Source organism: Castor canadensis, chromosome 13 (genome assembly GCF_047511655.1).
Source record: "Castor canadensis chromosome 13, mCasCan1.hap1v2, whole genome shotgun sequence".
Classification (NCBI taxonomy): Eukaryota; Metazoa; Chordata; class Mammalia; order Rodentia; family Castoridae; genus Castor; species Castor canadensis.
Genome location: NC_133398.1, coordinates 91,205,378 through 91,219,995, shown reverse-complemented (window position 1 = coordinate 91,219,995; position 14,618 = coordinate 91,205,378). Strand labels below are relative to the sequence as shown.

The 14,618-nt window shown below is 38.7% G+C and overlaps 1 protein-coding gene across 11 annotated transcripts in view; it reads left to right on the top strand.

The window, feature by feature from the left end:
* Positions 1-14,618, top strand: part of Ntrk2 (neurotrophic receptor tyrosine kinase 2) — a 333,650-nt gene that overhangs the window by 113,917 nt on the left and 205,115 nt on the right. The window lies entirely within an intron of this gene.

Below are 14,618 nucleotides of genomic sequence, written 5' to 3'. Positions count from 1 at the left end.
GCACAAAGCCGCATCTGTTTGTTTATGGACTGTAACTATATTGGAAGCATCCCCTTTGCATCCGCTGAAATATGGCTCCTCCTACTTCTTGCCCTGGTTTTGGTGCTGGCTCCTACCCCGAATGCTCTACTTCTGACATTCCCAGGCCTGCATGACCCCCCAGCACCACATCTGCACAGGCCACTCTGTTTCCCCTTAGCCCAGAGACGGTCTCAGACACCTTTCTGCCCTTCTTGGACACATGGGCACTTATGGATGTTCTTGCTTACTGCTCTGGGCTCCTGGGAAACCCAGAAAGCCTTGAGATGGCTCAGTTGTCAGCACAGGTGGCACATAGCACAGTCTTACTTCTGTCACTGACACTGAAAAGATGGGCATATGTGGGGTGGCTGCTTCCTGGAGGTCTTGATGGGAAGCAGCCCCTGGTCTGTTTGCTTAAATCCTCAGATGTCAAGAAGCTCCTGTTGTTTCTTACTAACCCCAGGATTTGAGGGCTTGCACTGGCCACAGGTCCTTTTCATTCGATGTGTAAATTCATTTATTCTCTCTGGGCTACAAGTATGGATGTGTTTAGGGCATTTTTTTGCCCTGGCTTTCCACCCAGGCCCTTATTATTATTTTTTAAATTGCTCAGCCTGTTGCCTTCTTTCTCTCTCCCTCTCTCTTCTCTCTCTCTTTCTCTCAAATTTTCTTTTGCTTTTGAATTAGCATATATTAATAACATGAGAGAATTTCAGCCCCATATTATTTAACATGGGTCATTTTAGAATTCCAGGTGCCACACAGATGCTACCACAATGCCACTTGAAAGCAAAGCTGATTACTTTTCTTTGGTACTAGCTAAAGGTTTTATTTTATTTTATTTAGGTATAGAGTTTGAACTCAGGACCTATACCTTGAGCTACTCCACTAACTCTTTTTTGTGATGGATTTTTTTGAGATAAGGTCTTGTAAACTGTTTGCCTGGGCTGGCTTCGAAACTCGATCCTCTCCATCTCTGTCTCCTGAGTAGCTAGGATTACAAGCGTGAGCTGCCAGTGCCCAGCAAGTTCTTTAGTTTGTAGTCAAGCATTTTCTCTCTCTCTGTCTTGCTAAGATAAGCTCAAAGCCTTCATGAATTGTGTCACTTAGGCTAGCATTAGCTGCAACAACAAACAAATCCTACCACTTAAACAGAAGTTTTCCTCATACTTGGATTCAAGGCTATTAGGGTAGTTTACTGATTTCATCATAGATACCCCGGCTCGTTCCACCTTTCTTTTCTGCTATCTTAGCAGGTGGGCCTCCTGTTCCTATTGGTGACCTAGGAAACTCAAGAAAGCTACCTTGCCTCCAGACTTCAAGTCTACGTTCCAACCAGAAAGAAAGAAGGACAATGAGATGTTCCCTTTTAATTCAAGACAGAGGAACTTTCTTCCTGGACTTCTCAATGGCTAGAATTATGTTGATGCCCACACTTAGGTTGAAGGGACACTGGGAAATCAAGTACACTGGCTTTTTCTCTTAAGGGTAGAGGAAGGCAAAGGAAAAGGGGATTGTGAATGGATTTTGAATAATCAACCTACAGAGCCTGCAAAAGGTGAGACAGAGGTTCTAAGAGAACGGTATAGCTATTTCAGAAGAAGGTATTAATTTGTGATGTCATAGGATTTCAATTTATTTAGATTGTCTACATGTTCAAAAATTCTTGATGATTCAGATCATTAATGTCATGAGCAATTGGTTTGGTGGAATATTTGGGCATCTTCTATGAACAAAGGGATTTTCAAAACAATTAATAGTGGAAACCCAATGAAGTGGTAGGAATCATATTTCACTGTCTTAGGGAACAAACTTTTTAAGAGCTTTAGAAGAAATATGAAAGCAATTGATGAGTTATATAATTTTAAGTTCTTTAAAGGCTGAATTACCCCCTACTTGCCAAAACATGCTAGAAATGTTTTATTGGCTTAATTTTGATTCCTCTGTGTATATGAAAGTAATAAAACTGCATTTCTTTATATGTATTTCATAACAGTGTTTCATAAATTCATACTGGCTTTTCTTTCTAATACAGACTAAATTAGATTCTATTGCACATTGATCATATCCTGATAAGTATATTGAAACAGTGTGAATGTCACTTACAAAGAGAGTTTAAGGTAGGAGAAGATAAGGGAAAAATAGCAGGCATTTTCTATCCTTTAGGGTACATTCCTCAGAGGTCAATAGACTACCCCCTACAGGCCAAATTCAACCTGCTGTGCTTTTTTTGTTTTTTTTTTTCTTTTTCTTTTATTATTCATATGTGCATACAAGGCTTGGGTCATTTCTCCCCCCTGCCCCCACCCCCTCCCTTACCACCCACTCCGCCTCCTCCCTCTCCCCCCCTCAATACCCAGCAGAAACTATTTTGCCCTTATTTCTAATTTTGTTGTAGAGAGAGTATAAGCAATAACAGGAAGGGACAAGGGTTTTTGCTGGTTGTGATAAGGATAGCTATACAGGGCATTGACTCACATTGATTTCCTGTGCATGGGTGTTACCTTCTAGGTTAATTCTTTTTGATCTAACCTTTTCTCTAGTACCTGTTCCCCTTTTCCTATTGGCCTCAGTTGCTTTTAAGGTATCTGCTTTAGTTTCTCTGCGTTAAGGGCAACAAATGCTAGCTAGTTTCTTAGGTGTCTTACCTATCCTCACCCCTTCCTTGTGTGCTCTCGCTTTTATCATGTGCTCAAAGTCCAATCCCATTGTTGTGTTTGCCCTTGATCTAATGTCCACATATGAGGGAGAACATACGATTTTTGGTCTTTTGGGCCAGGCTAACCTCACTCAGAATGATGTTCTCCAATTCCATCCGTTCTTCTTCATGGCTGCATAAAATTCCATTGTGTATAGATACCACATTTTCTTTTTTTAAAATAAAGTTTTATTGGAACACAGCAACCTGTTCCTTACATGTTGTCTGTGATTGCTTTTGTGTTATGACAATAGGTAAAGTAGTTGTGACAGAGACTAGATGCCCTACTGAGTTGAAAATTACATACTAGTTGGCCCTTTACAAAAAATGTTTGCTAATCCCTATATAACCACTCATGGGTGACACCATAAGAAATAGACACAGTGACTGGATTTCTCTTCCTTTCCATGTGAAAATCAATTCAGTGTTTAGGTAAAATCTTAGACAATTTAAAAAATTAAAGTAAAATATGTGAGTAATTTAGCAAAAGTGTGTTCAAGATAAGGAGCTGTCTTAGTCTACTGTGGCTGCTATGACAAAATACCAGATAAAGTGGCTTCAAAACAGAAGAATTTCCACAATTCTGGAAGTTGGGAAGCATGCGATAAAGGTACTCACAGACTCACTGTCTGATGAGGGCTCCCTTCTGGTTCACAGATAGAGAGCATATTCTCATGTCCTCATATGGCGCGAGGGTCAAACGAGCCTCTTTCACAAGGGCACTAACTCATTCATGAGAGCTTCACTCTCATGACTCAGTAACAACCCAAAGGCCCCACCTCCAAATACCATCACATTGGAAATTAGGTTTTTACATGAATATGGAGGAGACATAAACATTCACACCAAAGCAAGGACATTGGTTTTCATGTCAAAACAGCTGGTTCCACTTCTGCCCTCAGCTCAGCCTGTCATTCAAAATGCTTTCACTATACTGACATTTTTTGCAGTACTGAGTCTGTAGCTACCACAACAACAGAGGCCTTGTGTCTGACCCTTGCTAGGGCTATGACTTTAAGCAAGTTATTCAAGTTCTCAGAAACTTACCTTCAATTGGCTGAAGAGAATGGGCATAGTTTCCTTTCTTTACAAAAGTTCTTTGATTCAGTCAGTCTTTTTATTCACAATCTCAGTCTGATTTGTCTTCCATATGGTTCACATGTTGAACAGGTTGTTTAAACAAACTAGACCTGTATTGTTAGTCATTTGCAACTCATTATGAGCATAAAACATTAGTTATTTGGGGGGACAAAAGCTGAGTTCTAGAGTTTGATGATGATGGAAATGGCTAATATTTATTAAGCATGCATTATATGCTAGACACTCTTCTAAGCACTGTATACTTATTAGCTTGTTTAATTTACCAATAGTCCTGCATTTAGCATCATTAGCTCCATTTTACAGATGCAAAAACTGAAGCAATTTGCCTAAGGTTACACACTCATTGCACTTTCTAGCTTCAGAGGCTGTCCGATTTAGTAAAACATGGAGATTAATTTAGGTCATGGTTCTGGAGGCTGCAAAGTCCAATAACATGGCACTAACTTTTACTCATATGAACTTTGGGGACACATTGAAACCAGAGCAGAGCCCATACTCTCAATCACATATCTTTCTATGTCCCAGTGGGTCAGATTTTTATACAGAGGCTGTTCTCCGTCCTTTCAGCAGTCAAAGGGAAAACAGTATGGGAAGTGCCCATAGTTTCTGGTAATTAGAAAAGACTTCTTTTAGTTACCAAAATCCTACTTAGTGCCATCAAGATCTTTCTAGACAGCTTATTTTCTTAGTCTCCTCTTCTCCAAAGACAGATAAAAACATTTTTTAGGGTAATAGTTGTGGAATACAGGTTGGAAACTGGGACATTTTTATGAAATCGCCCTACTTTGCCAATAGCATTGTTTAATTCTTTCTGAGGATTAAAAAACAAACAAGCAAACAAGCAATGAGGAACGATTTGCAGCAAATCAGCTCTAGGTGAGTTTTTGTCGTTGTATTCTGGGAAATGGAAACTATGCTTTAGACAGTCATCTGTTATTATAGCAAAGAGGCATCTAGGATATTGTAGCTCTGATGTTTTAGAGTAGTGGTTTTTTTCCCCTAAAGATTAGTATATAAACCATATTTGAATTTTGTGGAATTTTAAATGTCCTATGCGGGGACATTTTGATTCTGTAATTCCTTGCTGTGAGGATGACAGACATAGAAGAATCAAAATTCCTTGCCATGCTAATGTTCGATTGGAGGTGAGGGAGGTGAGATAAAATTAGGCTTAAAGAACAAGTAAGTCTTCTTCTGAAGGTTTAGCTTCCCCTGGAAAATACAGCAACAAACAGCTAAACCATGGTGTTCATTACCAATGTAAGTCCCTAATTAATTTATTTTATGCTAATTAAGTTTATAATTATATAGTAAAACATTTACTTTCTCCCTCAAGAAATTGACTGAATCTTCTGAAGGGGCTTTGTGACTGTAATTTAGGTGCAATTAGCCAGTTAAATTTAGTTAAGGTTTGGTTCATTCAGCTGTTGCTGGAAGATGCTGTATAGGCAGAAAGATGCCTGTCTTGAAATCAGGTCTGGATAGTGATGACGTATTCCTGGAGGCTCTCTCCTCACCTTTGGCAGCTAGTTCTTAGTATCTAAGACAAGTGGAAGTAGAAAAATTTATCAAGATGTGGTTCCATAATTATCATCCATTCCTATTTCATATCGTGCATAAAGGCAAAATTCTCTGGCAAAATATTTTTTATGGTCCTAGAATTGGAGCTGAAGCCATGAAATGATTCTGAGACATTTTCCACCAGGGAAATCCATAAGACTTGCCAGCACTCAGATGCAGAGTGATATTGCAGCCAACAGCCTCCATTTTTGTGTGAGAAGCCATCTTGCTCACAGATACTGATGTTTGAGAGTCTCTGGCCACCCTGAGACCTGCCAGTTGTGGCTTTGTGTAGTCCTCCTGCCAAGTCCCCAGGGATTCTAGCTTTTAGTTTGGGCCTCCATTTTCCAGGAGGGTAAAGTTGGAATTTTTGAGCAAAGTTCCTTTCTGTGACTTTTCCTTCACGGTTATGACAATGAATCTATTTAAAATGCTGTTGGAAGGAGTCATTGTAGTGGCTTCTGAGCTGGCCATGGGCAGGATTGGAGTTCCATGGTCATGAGGGAAAGCTGGAGAGCACTGGAGCATGGTTGTTCTAGGAGAAAGCAAGAGACTGTGCTGGTGAGACCTTAAGGGTTAGTGTAGCAAGGGGTTTTCCACTTTAAAGTGCCCTTAGTTCTTGAAACATTTCTTTTTTTATTATCATATTATTGTTGTGCCAGGAACATTTATTTCTTGGTGGGTCAACAGAGATCCTTACTTTAGAAAAGAAGCTCAAGAATTTGTTTTGTGAGTGCTAAGCTGAGTTGCATGAGAAAAGGTATTTTGGCATCCTATCTGCAGGATACCAAAGGACATGGTTTATTACTATGTTGATTAATGAAAAAAACCCATGTAATTAAGTCAAGCAAAATATGATCACTTTCTTCTCCTATGTTTATGCTTTCATCTCTAACATGGAAGCAGTAGTCTTCTTTTACTACACAAGTAAACGGGTTCTTTCTTTCCAAAAGAAGTTTGTAAAACATGACTCATATTTACTTGAAAAGGTTCTTAGAAACCAGATTTTTTTTTTTTAGGTAATTACATTTCTCTGCTTTGCATTGTTTAATATTTACAGAAGTGGTATACTTTTGTTTTTGATTGTAGCTCTGCTTTGATATTCCTTATCCCCAATTCCTTTACAATAGAGTAAAAATGGAAACAGAAAAACAAAACAAAGAAACAGTTGGGGAAGAGGATAATATCTAATCAACTTAAGATAGGTTTTTGAAGAAAAAACACATCATATTCAAATCTAGGTCATAACTATCACTAAATAAATAAATAAAAATAGTGAGATCATCATATATACCAGTTCTGTCAGCCCATTGGAAAAAATAGAGGAAGAAATGAGAGAAAGATTCACATATATAGACAAAGCGACATAGGAGAGTAGAGAAAAAGAGGGGGGAGAGAGACAGACAGACAGACAGACACACAGAGATAGAGATATAGAAAGAGATAGGCAGCCCAGAAAAGGAAAACAAGAAAAAGACTTGTTTTATACTGTCGTATAACAAGGACATTTATGAAGGCTTTTTCCAATTGTGTGAGCTTTAAAAATATAGGCAGTCACCAACTGGTTTAAAGTCATGTTCACATTTACAACAAAGTCCTCAATAACTCAATGAAAATAGATCTATGTTATGTGTAACTTGAGGGCTAGCAGTTTGTCATCCTAAGCATTTTGTTTTTTTAAATCATACATACTTGGTAAAACACAGGCCAATCTTTAGCCAAAGGGACCATTCCAATTTTATATGTTTTTAATCAATAGGGTAGTTTGGAATTTCTAGGCCTGGTGTTTCTTCTAAATATTAATAACCCTAACACTACTAGCTACCCTGTATTAAGAAAAGAACCATGGCTTGCACAGTAGTAAGTACTCATAGTAGTTCTAGTCATCAAAACATGTTATATATGTATCTTTTCCATCTTTGTTCTAAAGTTGGAAAATTGAAGTGCAGAGCAGTCTACTAATTTGGCCAGTGTTACTAGCTTGGGAGGAAGAGAGACAGGAATTCAGACTTACGCCTGTCTGGCTTTAGGCTGCTCCTTGCTGTTGAACCAGACAGCTAGGTAATTTTCTTTCAGGATTTACTGTGGAAATGAATCCTTTAGCATACAGTCACCAATGAGGGTGAACATGTGGAGTGACTACTTACTGAAATTCTAGTTCCAATAGTAGCTTTAAATAAAGCTCTAAGATCTTGTAGAGTTAAGTGATAGATGGTAAAAGGCCATAATTGTGAAGAATGAAAGAAACTAATTTATTATCAATCATTCCTGCTCTGCACATGTGATTATACACTGTCCTTTCATCTTTGTAATGTTAAAATTTTTACTGCTCTCACATAAGGCAGTGCATTCGTCTATCCATTCTTTCAGTGCCTCCCATATTTATGCAATGGTGATTCTTGTTTTAAACTAAGAATGTGTGTAGGTTTACAAGGTAAATAGCTTTTTCCCTTTTAATCATGAGGACTTAAGAACAACTTCATGCAAGTTTTGGAACACATCCCTGAAAAGAAAGTCATATGTTTTATATACATTAAATTTTCATTAGGAAGAACTAAAATGTATTGTTTTCTAATGTCTTGAGTCTAGTTGATTTAGGTGTGGCTGACATAATTCTTAACTAAGCTATTATATTTGTTATGCCATTGATGCCATCCGTATTTCATTTAAAAGAAAAACTGTGACGTGTATGTGTGTTTGTATGTGTACGCATGGCACAAAAATGCAGGCTCCTTAAAACTCATACTTTTCTCCACATATAAATTGTACCTAACTAAAGACTTAACAAGAGAGTTGCTGTGTTCCAGCATGAAGGGGTCGGGAGAAGAGAATCACCTTGTCTTTCAAAAGGGAATGTTGCCATGGAAAGCCACTGAAGTTTGCACATGCCCAGGTGCTGAGAGACATTGTTGAGGATTAGTAAAAATTATGAGGTAGCATAGTAGAATGAGCTTTCCAAATGAGCTCTTTCAACAATAAGAAGGTCACTGTCAGCAGAGGTTTTAAGAACTGGGATTTAATTTAAGTCAAGTTAGGAGTTTGGTTGGCTCCCTCAGTCTGAATGTATCAAGGCTATGACTCTGGGGTTACTTTTACACTTTTGAGTTTCCTGTTGAGAGTCTGCTGTCAGAGTAAGCCTTCTGTTTAATGAGGCTTTTTGAAATGGGTCCCCTGCTATGCATCTGGAACTTCCATGGTAATTGTTGTCAGAATCCCCTGGGTTCCACTTGATGCAGAAACACTTTTGGAGTATGGTTCTTGTTCTTGGTGGCACAAATGAGCAGACACTCTTCAGAATGATGACCCATCCAGGGGTCTGAGCTTCTAAACATTTCTAGGAGAAGGTGTGATCATTGGGGTTGAAGTTGGATATACTGATTTCTGGGATTGGCAATAATAGTCTGAGACACGGCCCACACAGTTGCTTTCTTAGCAAGTATTCTAAATGTTAAAGGTCTTCAAACTTGATTTCTGAAGCATCTCTTGGAGTGCCTAATGAAAAAGTTGTTGTTGCTCCATGACAAATCTTATTTGTATTTACTGTCTCCCTTCTAGGGTCAGCTTGAATGTGGACCTGGATTTATATTCTCATTTTGGAGTCTTACAATTTCTCTTTTTACTCTTCAGTAATCATGGTCACTCTCTTTACATCCTTGAACCCTCTGAAGTACATCAATGGCAGTTACTTTTCCTTTTACTCCCTCCCTCCTTCTCCTCTTTGTCCTTCTATCTCCTGACTTTCATCTTCATCATAATAATTATCATCATCCCCAGACAGGCACTGACTGACCTCCTGTCCACCCTTTTTTTTTTTTTTTGCATTTTTGTACATTATTTACTTTGCTAGAAATTCATTCCCAGATCCATTTTGATCCGTGGCCCATAGTTTTAACCTCAATTGGGCAGAGTCATGAAACATGCATTGTGTATGTTTGAAGTGTTTGGAGATTTTATTTAGTCATAGGTTGATTGGGTGATAGGATGAATATCATTCACCTCCTGTTTGGACTTTGTAGATTCTAGAGCTGTGACTTCACATGCTCTGAAAAGTAGTGCTGGAATATTTTGGAAAAAGCAAATATAAGCACAAGATCTCTGGTGGCAGCAGCAAGAGCATGCAGTCAGCTCTTTGTATCTCTTTGTGGGTTCTGCACCTGCAGATTCAATCAGTTGCAGACCAATAATATTTGGGGGGGAAAGCTGCATCTGTACTAAATGTGTGCAGACATTTTTTTCTTGCCATTATCCCCTAAACAACGTAACATAACAGCAATTTACATAACATTGCATTTATTAGGTATTACAAGTAATCTAGAAATGTTGTAAAGTATTTAGGAAGGCAGGTATTTGCATAGATTATTTGCAAATACTATATATGGTTTATATAAATGAGCATTGCAGGATTTTGGTATCTGTGATTGTCCTGGAAACAGTCTCTTGGATATTGATGGATTGCTGTACATGCATATTGAAACAGCCAGCAGGCTAGACCCACACAGTAGAACAATAGAATGATTTGGACATCTTGGTTTGGTGATGGTGGAACTTGTGAATATCTGAATGACCCTCAGACCACAAACTTCCATTTTTTCTTCCTATTCCAGTTAAAGTATCTTTAGGTGATTCCATGAATCAGGGTGATGGTACTCGCTGCATCTATCTCTGGATGTGCTGCCCATCTTAAGTGGCATCTTGTCAAGTACTTGGACATGGGGCATCAGGCCCTGCTGATCAGACCACACTTTCCTTAGAATCATTGAATTTGGGTTGTGCAGTCACGTTGGTTTTCCTTACACATTCTAGCTTTGCCAAGAACTTTGTGTTTCCTGTTTTAATTGTCAGTGCATAACTAAACATTTTGCAAATTCAGACCCCAACCTTTTCTTTGAAAAGTCTTGCTGACCATCCTCAGCCCCATATTGTTAGTTTTTCATCTCCAGCAAATACATGGACAGGATTCTTTCTTTTGTCCCATTCCCATACCCACTGTATTGTTGATCAACATGAGAATTAGATTAAATCAAGTTAGCGCCTTTTCTTCTGGAACTTAAAATGCCCCATAGGTATTCACTGGATGTCCACGTGTCCATCTATGAAGGCTTCATTATTCTTCTTAGCAGATATGTGATTTTCTTACCGGAAGCTTTGGAGCTATTGGATGTGTACAGTCAACCATGAGAAGTGGTGGATCCTGCATTGTGCTACAGCCTTTCTTCCCTACCATTTCAGTTCTGTTGTTGAGTACACTGATGTTCTCCAATAAAACTGAAAATTCATATTCTATGGTAAATTCCAAAATGTGTTCATCCCTTAGTATTTGTGTGAGGTATAGAAGGAGTATAACCACTCTTTTGCTGCCCTTCTGAGGGATGAAGACTGGGATTCAGGCAAGTCAAAAGAAAATAAATACAAGGTACAAAAGGTCACATGAGTGGAAACAAATGCCATATAAGTTAATAGGAGAGTGAACTAAATACTTGCAGGAAGTGGCTTTTGTATAATACCTGAAGAATGGTCAAGACATCTAGAAGGAGAACTTCCTTGGTGGAAGGCGGTCTCATGAGAGGACATGGTAGTCCTGAGGCACATCCTCAGGAAGCAAAAAGGACGCTTGAGGGACGTTTCAGCAACTTCTGAGCTGAATGCAGAGAAGGTAGCGCCAAGACTGAAGCTTATGTAACGGGAACTCTCTGTTACAGAGCAGATAATACTTGTGGTGAGATGGACTGACAATCCAGAGATTCTGAGTTTAGATTTCAGCTCTTTAACTCATTCTTGGATAACTTTGGACAAATCCCACTCACTATGAATTGACTGAGATATAAAATAGGAAAACCACAACAGCAAGAGATAGTTGTTACTACAACAAATAGATAATAAGTGCTTTAAAATGTCAAATTTGGAAATTGACTTTTAAGCCCACAGGTTGAAATAGAGCAGAACTACACCCAGCTCAAATCCAAATTTGTGATGTGAAGCTTTTGAACCCACTATTCTTTAAACACCTCATAAGCACTCGGGAGTTTATTATTTGATTTTATCTAGTAAACATTTTCCAGAAGGCTCAGGGAGTATCTGTCTTGTCTTCCAATGAAGATAAACTGCTACCCTGGAGTTCCAGCCACCACACTGGCTCTAAGATGCCACACGGACAACAAGGTTGGCACTTTTCTGCTTGAACTCTCCAAATGACAAATGCGATAAGATTTGCTTTTTTAGATAGCAGCTGTATCTTTCTTCTTTTCCCTCTACTTCCTTTGGACTCAGCAGTTTTCCTTTTTGCTCCATATAAATTGCTGTTAATTTAAATGTACTGCAGATACTTGCCATTTTATGGCTGATTGCTTCTGAGTAATAGGAGGAACATGTGTTCACGTTTGAATGTAAATAAATCTCAATAGGTTGGGAGCCAATGGTAGAAAAGCAGAGCACTTCACTGAACTTCAAACCCCCTCCCCAGTCCTTCCCTTTGAAGAGGCTGATGAGTCCATCCTAAATCAGCAAATAGCAAAAATTGAGTTTGAGGGCACATCCGTTTTTTTTTTTTTTTTTCATTCTCTGCTTTCGACTTTACATCTCATTTGTTAGACATCGCCTGCTTTATCCCAGTTCCTATTTAGCTCAGCTAGTGTACACAGCAGTGACAAAGTTTGTCCAAAGTTGTTTGTGATAGAGGATCCTATCTCATGGTAACTACCATACACCATCGGAATGCTGCAAATGCTTCAGAATGTCACATTGTCAAAATACTGTATTTCGGGCTCATAGCTAGACAGCTCGTTTGGCTGCTAAACCCACAAGATGTTCAGCCATTTGTTGTGGTCTAAAAACTTTCCCCCTCACTAGAAGAAAATAATTATCTATTGTCTTCTCTCATCTTTGTGGTCTCTTTCTTGAGTTTTTTATAACAGGAGAGGGTAGAAGTCATGAGATCCTGATAAATTGGGGCTCTGATTGAATTTTGCTGTCAATTTCTTAGAAATAAGAAACAGTAGGTATACTTTCTTATAAAAGGGTCAACTCTCTAAATCAAACTAATTTTTAAATACATTGTATGATGTCTTTATACTATCAATAGTACGTGACGATCAAGGTTATCAAGGAGGAAACTGACTTGCCTTCTTGGAGATGAGGGGTGGTAGAAATAGGAGTTTAAGTAGAGACTCTGAATGTTGCTCACTTTTGTAACAGGGTGGCTTTCCTCACAGGGAAGGTACTGTGTGTTTTTATGGTGGCTTCACTGTTTTTTATTTTGTGGAGTGTGGAGCTGAGCTTTGCCTCTTTGGGAGGCTACACCACAAATGATAAGCTGAAGAGGCCGCAGAGGGACACTTGCATTTAAACAGGGCCAGATGCAGTTGTGGTGTGAGGGAATGGCAATCCCATAGAGCTGGCAGCTAGAAAAATAAATTCTGTTTCCTAAGAGTGATAATTAATGAGTCTGGAGGGGCTCTGGGCAGGAAAATGGCAAATGGAAGCAAAGGAAGAGTGGCCTGGACTGGTTCCCACTGCAAAAACTAGCATCAGGGTAGCTTTTGGAGTTCTTGTGCCATAAATCTACCATAAATAAGGATTTGTACTAGGATCTTAATCCAGTCTGTTGTTTTATGAGAAAAATCAAATGTCCTCCCAAATGAATGTGTAGGGGAACTAGTATGTCGAATAAACAAATCTTTTTATTTTGTGTTCGCCTTCTATTTGTATCACACAGTTTCTCCTGTTTTATTGGCAAATCCGACATCCTTACAAATCCGACATCCTATTGTTTCAGTAGGAAGGAATTTGAGACCCACCCTTGGAAGACCTGTAGGAGTAACTGAGGAGTTTGGTTTATCAACTGGTGAGCTGGTTCTACGTGCCATAATGCACTCTTAACTAGCTCAGCTTCTGTTTGCCTGGAGGCAAAACTTTTAGAAAGAGACTAGAGACAAATATGAAGGTGAAGTAATCAGCGCTCTGACTCTGGGTGCTTTGCAGGTGATTAAAACCGTAAATGATTGGCATTCTTACTGAGTTCTTTTGCTGAGACTTGGAAGGGCAGGAGAGAGAGGAATGCCATGGAATTGAGCTTCACAGACTCTTTAGCATTGTTGTAATGATGCTACAGATTGGCGATGGTAATTACAGCTCTGGAGGCAGATGATACCCACACTTGGCAGACCAAGCATTAGGTTGAGGAAGATTGAGAGTCTGGAGGGTAGGGCTTAGAGGAGCTTTCCAAAGCTCAGCTTGAAAATGTCTTGGGGGCTTCTAGTACAATGCCATTTATTGCCACTTGGGAATCTGATGAAATTCATGCAGATTTTACACAGAGTTGTATGTATTAGAACTTTCGCTGCTCCTGCCAGGTTCTCATGTGCAAGTTTGAGAGAACTTGCCCTCTGCTTGTCGACTTGCTGTGTTGTGATATGGAATTTGAGTTCATGGACTTGGGTTGGAGCTCCAACACACACTACTTGTTGGGCAAGCTGCTTAACTGGGTCTGTTTCCTCACCAGTAAAGAAGGTGCAGTAACAGAACCTGGCTCACAGAAGTTATTGTGAAATTCCACAGGCTAATTTGGGCATGGTATCTAGAAGACAGCTTGGCCTAAAAGAGATTAGCTGTTACGCATTGGATGAGTTATTTATGCTTCTTTCTCCACTTGTGGGGCTATGAAGTATTTGAGGCCACAGCACTCTATATTCTTTATTTTTGCATCATCTTTTACAGTGTCTACTGTTTGTTCAGTGTTCAATAAATGTTTTCAGAATTAACTCATGGTATTGATTTATATATATGTAACATATATAGTTATGAGACACATTGCATATGTAATATTTTTCTATATAATACATTGCATGTTACATGCTATATATTATATGGTATACAATAGATATTAAATCTATGCATGTCACATACATAGCATGGTACATACTTAAATTTAGGCAATATTAGGATTCCTGAAAAAAAATCTAGATTGTTGTGTTGCTCAATATTTCACCAGCTAAAATCAGCCAGTTTTCAGGTCTGGTTTTCAGCTGAGTAACTAGTCAGTTATTTTTAAAAATAATTTGATGAAATTAGCCTAGGAAAGAGAATCAGGATTTGGGGAGATTCTTGTCAAATCAGGTTTGACAAATATCCTATATAAACAAATATTTATAAATTATTTAGGGATATTCTATATTGTACACAGATTTCTCCTCATTAAGTTAAGCTGTTAACATCTGATATAATTACGAATGGAGCTATATGT